The following is a 5,763-nucleotide window of genomic DNA, read 5'->3' on the forward strand; positions in this document are numbered from 1 at the left end:
CCCGTGTGGCAGAGCACACGCGTCCTCGAGAGCACCCACCTCCTCGAGGAGCGGGCGTTTTTAGCCTGGAAGAATGGAGGGGATTGCACTCGGGGTGACGCCGACCGCCCCGTCCTCTGAGTTCACTTGCACCCCGGGACTGGGGGGCTCAGAGAATTGTGCCTCGAACAGAACTCGTAATGAGCAGCACAAGCAGAGCGGGGCCGCCTTCCCGCTCGGCCCAACCTCGGTGCGGTGGGGAGTCTTCTAACTACTTCCTTGTTTTGGGGGAAAAACACAACAAAACTGTGCACAGTGGTTGTAAACTGAATTTAAAAGCACCAAAGAGGAAAAGAGGAAAATAAAAATCACCAGACACCACCAGCCGGGGGTGATGACACGGCGGTGGCGGTCACTCCTGGCACCTCTCTGCGCAGACACCCACACACACGCAGACACTGCTGACCTGACCCCTCAGAGCTCAGCTCCACTCTGTCTGCAGCCGGGACGCAAACAGGCGGGCGCAGGAGAGCGGGAGCAGGGCCACTTCCAGCCCGTCCAAATGACGCCCAAGCTCTCGGCCCCTTTGACGCCGGCCAGCCAAGGCTTTGTCCTGCCCGGCCTCACTCGCTCGGTTTTCAGGTCGCCGGCCTTTACCAGGGACAGTGTAGGTGGTGTAGATTCCGATTCGGCCCAGCCAAGCTGAGCAGCCAGCACCCCTAATATCCTGGCAACCCCGAGTGCAGCCCTCGGCTCCCCAAACACTGAGCAGATGACCTCGTCTCCAGCTCTGCTGGAAAGACCGCGGCCAGGGCCGGCGTTCCCTCCACGTGCCCCTCCTGCCTCCCAGAACGTCTTGCCTCGTCCTCTCTCCTCCGTGCCAGTCCCTGGACTGGCCACTCTCCCCGCTTCCCAGGTGAACCCCCGTCCAACTCCCAGCCCCCCGACCCCCTGCATCTCCAGTTCCTCTGTTCCGAGCCCCCACACACACCCTCGCTCCCCCATGGCACATGCCACCCCCGCCTGGCCTGCCAGCACCTCCAGCCACAGCGTCCTGCCCACCCGCTCCGTACTCACAGCGCCCGGAGGTGGGGACGGTCGAGCAGCCACCTGGACGCATGTGAGTGGCATGTGGCCACCGCTGTCACTTCGTCAGTCTGCTGCTGCTGCTGCGACTGTGCCTTCCGAGGCCCCTGCTCCGTCCCCAGGCCCTTCCCCGTCCCCCGGGTCCCCTGGGCCCTTCCTTCTCCTTACCCCTGTCTTCCTCTGTGGCCTGGCACTCTGCTCCTTCTGGTCCTGCTGCCTTCCTGACGGGCGTCCACCCCTGTGTCAGCGGCCCTTCCTCAGACACGCCCGCGAGGGCCTCTGGCCTTCTCCTCATGCCTCTGCTTTCGGCAGAGTGACCTGGAATTCTAACGACAGCACAGAGCAACAATAGGACACCTGAGGGCTACCATCCCCCAGTTCGCACTGTCCCAGGGCCCTGGGCGGTGGCCTGTCCAGTCTGCTTCACAGATGAGGAGCTTGGGGCCCAGCGCCACACCAGAGGTCAGCACAGAGCCAGCGCTCCGGCCCGGATGGCTTCCAACCGCCCTGCCACACAGCCCTCCCCTCCGGCCACTGCCAGCTGCCCAGGCCACTTTGATGCCACTTGCACAAGACCTGGCACCCACTCCTGACCCTGCGGCCTCCTTGCTCTGCTAGTGTGGCTCCTAGGGCCGGTTACCCTGGCCACACCATCACCCGATTCAGACGATGTTGGCTCCTGCCCAGACCATTGCAGTGACCTGCTCTCGTCTGCCTGCTCTTGTCCACCCCGCCCTCTGCTGCCCGACTCACCTCCCGAAACGCTGTCGAGTCGAGTATTGATTGCATCGCTTGCGAGTGTGGGGTTGGGGCTTGGCTGTGATGGGCGGCTGGCGAGCTCAAAGAAATCCCTTGGAATTCTGGAGACGATTATCCCGGAAAATATGTCTGAGCTGGGGCTTCTGCAGACAGATTCCGGGGGCGGTCCAATGCGGCCTGGAGGTACCCCCCGAGTGGGGTCAAGTCGGCTGGGGCTTTGCCTCCTGTTCTGGGGTCCGGCCCAGCACCGGGGCCTGGGTGGGTGTCGACAAAGGGCCATAACCTCACTGGGGGTGCTTACACAGCAGAAATCGCTTCTCACAGTTCTGGGTACCAAGGTCCGAAATCCAGGTGTGGGCGGGGCCATGCTCCCTCTGAGGGTCCAGGGGAAGGTCCTTCCCGCCTCTTCCAGCTCCTGGCGGCTGCCGGCGAGATCCTTAGCGTCCTTGGCTTCCAGATGCATCACTCTAAAGTCTCCCCTGTGTTCCTTGTGTCTGAGTCCAGATGTCCCTGTTTCCTTAAGGACACAGTTAGGGTCGCCCTGACCGCACGATAGTGACTTCATCACACCCGCAAAGACCCTATTTCCAGACAAGGTTCCATCCCAAGGTCCTGGGTGGATGTGAATTTGGTGATGGGGGCGAGGGGGGGAACATTATTCAACTCAGAACCGGGGCTGTCCCAGCCACAAAACGGGACGACTAGAATCGGGCCAGCCGGAGCAGTCTGGAAAATTCCCAGGGAGAAAGGAGGTCGGAGCTGGGGGGACGAGGCTGAGCGAGGAGGACAAGGAGAAGCGCACAGGGGCTGGAGACAGAGGACAAAGCACGAGGGTCAAGGACAGGGACAGGGACCGCCAGGACGGGGACGTCCTGGGGACGAAGTGCGTGGCTGGAGACTAGAGGTCAGCGTCGGCAGGACCGCCCATCGTCCCGCTGGCCCCGCGAGGGGGAAATGTCTCTATGTCAAACACGTTTGGCGTTTCCCCGCCAGGCGTCCGGCTGCAGCCCTGCCTGGAGGCCCCGGGCTTCACGTCAGCGAGCAGCTGACGGCCCCGCTCGCTCGCTCGGCTGCCCCAGTCCGGCCACCAGCGCTGGCAGAGACACATGCGCAGCCCCGTCCTCAAGGACGCAGCACCGTAATTACCCTCAGCTGCCAGCAAACAGCATCCACTGACTATACGCAGGCGCTGTGAGCAGGCGGCCGGCCCCTCCAGGGCTGCTCCAGGCAGCACCACGGGCACCTCAGAGGTGCGGCTCGTCTTCCTGCCTGTGACAGAAGCCCTGGGGAACAAGAGACCTTGTCCCCAAGGAGAGCCAAGCTCTGGCCACCCGCAGCCAGCCAGCCCCACTCCTAGGCCATTGGAAGGCCGCCCTGCCCCCGGTGTACAGAGAACACATTGCCACGGTGAGCTCCAGGTCCCGGAACCCAGTCTGACAGCCCCACAGGGACCTGTGAAGGCCACCACCCGCCCTGGGCCTGCTCTCAGCTTCTAAGTCAACCTGGGGGGCCCTGAAGGAAGAGGTGCTCTCGGGTCCGTGCTGCGGCCTAGAGGAAGTGCCCTCCCCGGGCCAGATGCCAGGCCCCACCAGGCACACAAGTGACACCATGACCACTGACACTGGATCCGGTCTCTGGTGCTGCCTCAGGCCTTCAGAGCTGCCAGGCACGTCAGCCCTGGACGTCAGCCCTGGACGTCAGCCGAGGGCTGGAACATGAAACTCTAACAGGCTGGATTCCAGGGGGATTTGCTCAGCTGGGAACTGGGAGTGAGCTCACCTTGCCCCAGCCCCGCCAGCCAGCACGGGGCCAGGAGCCACACGTGGCTCTCCGGCACCAGCGAGAGGTGTCCCGGGGCCAGATCCGTCCAGGACGTCCAAGACCGAGAACCACAGGGATGTCTTGTTAATAGTTTCTGCACTGATCACATGTTAAAATGAAAATATTTTGGATATGCTGGGCTAATCAAAGATATTATCAAAAATAATTTTATCTGTTTCTTTTTACTTTTTTTGTTGTGGTTGGAACATTGTTTTTAATCAGGAAGACATTGCATATCGCTGATAAGAAATGTCCACAGCGTCTGAATCGTTCAGGCTGCTCTAACAAATGACCGTCTCTCCCGGTCCTAGGGCCTGGGAGCGTCGAGATCAAGGCCTAGCCAATTCTATGTCTGGGGCCGGGACACTTTTTGTTCATTGACTGCTGTCTTCTCTGGCTGGGAGCGTCGAGATCAAGGCCCCAATTCTATGTCTGGGGCGGGGACACTTTTTGTTCATTGACTGCTGTCTTCTCTGTGCGCTTACATGGCGGAAGGGCTCTTTTTACTCGTTTAACATGGCTACCAGAAAATTCAACATTGCAGATGAGGCTCGCAGCCTCTTTCTACTGGGCCGTGCTGCCTAGACCCTCACTTAACTAGGAACGCCCTCCGGAGGGCAGGTGGGGCAGGAGCCTTTGGTCCCACCTGCCGAGTGACACCAAGCAAGTGTTTCAGCCTCTCTGAGCCTCATCTGTGACACCGAGCATCCTCCGGCGTTCGTCTGCCCCAAGCTGGATGACCCCGCAACACAGGTGTTTGGGCCCAGCCAAAGTTCGGCCTCCCTGGTCCGTGTCACTGTTTACTTCACATTCTATGCATGCCTTTGGACACAGGCACGCCCGAGTGCCTGCTGGGGACAGGAGGAGACCCCGAAGACATTTATAGTCTGGCAGGGGAGATAAGCATGCGTGCGCACAGTCATGGAAGAGTCACCCAGCACAGGACCCGGGGGGTCCCCAGTCCCCATGCAGCCAGGTGCCTTCGTGGGAGCTGGACGGCGCCTGGTCCACCTCTCTTCGACCCTGCCTTGCTCTCCCAGACAGGGCATTAGCCCAGCACCACCCCACCAAGCCACCTAGGCCACCCCATGTGTCCAAGGCTGGCACTAGGCTTGACGTTAAAAGATCCTCGTCACACGCAATGAACAGAAGACCCAAAATAGAGTACACAGGCGCCCCAAGTCCTGACTCTGCTTCGAGAGAGGGGTGACTGCCAGGCCCTGCCAGGGCCCCACGTTCAGCTCTGCCCAGGGCTGCTGGAGCTAAGACGGGCTCGTGCCCAGCACCAAGAACTTCCTGGGGCTGTGCCAACCCAGTGGAGGGGTCAACCCGAGCTGAGGGCAGAGGGCTTCCACTTGCACCCAGGGGTCACCCATTGTGGCCTGCAGGGACTGAGGGGCCATCTACATAACAGCAGTGGCAGCACTTAGGCCCCAAGCCCTGAAGGCCCCGAGGCCTCCACGGAGCCCCAAACCTGAGGCTTCTGGAGCTCGGGAGGCTTCAGCTGGCCCACACGTGACACCTGCTTCCTCCGAGAACGGCCAAGTGTGCAGCTCAGGCCTCCTGGACACGGGGAGGCTCAGTCAGCTTCCGTGGCCCCAGGCACCCCCGTCCAGGGCTTCTGGCCCAGGCTCGGTTGCCTGGGTGGTTGTCTTAACAGCCACCATGAAAAAAAAAAAGACAAGACGGTGACAGCTAATTTGTGTGCCGCCAAGTGCTCTGCCTGTCGGTCCAGCAACCTCGTGTGTGCCGTCAGTCCCGCCAGGCAGCGCCAAGTGCTCTGCCTGTCGGTCCAGCAACCTCGTGACTGCCAACTATTTTATCATTAGCTTCTTTTTCAGGATGGGGAAACCGAGGCACAGGGCGGGACGCACCCCCCTGTAGACTGGCTCCCGGGGTCCGTTTCCACGTCCTGACCCTCTCTTCTCAGCTCTCGAGTCTTCGGATACACGCTGCTCAGAGGGGTGAGCGGTGCCCCTCAGATGCCTCTGAGAAGCGGCCAGGTGCGCACCGGGTCCCCAGAGAGTGCTCACCCTGCCGGCCCCCCCTCAAGTCCTGGAAACTTGCCCTGCGTCCCCGGGGTCTGGGCCTGACCCCGTTATCCAGCCAGCACGTGAC

Source organism: Pteropus alecto, unplaced genomic scaffold, assembly GCF_000325575.1.
Source record: "Pteropus alecto unplaced genomic scaffold, ASM32557v1 scaffold134, whole genome shotgun sequence".
Taxonomy (NCBI): Eukaryota; Metazoa; Chordata; class Mammalia; order Chiroptera; family Pteropodidae; genus Pteropus; species Pteropus alecto.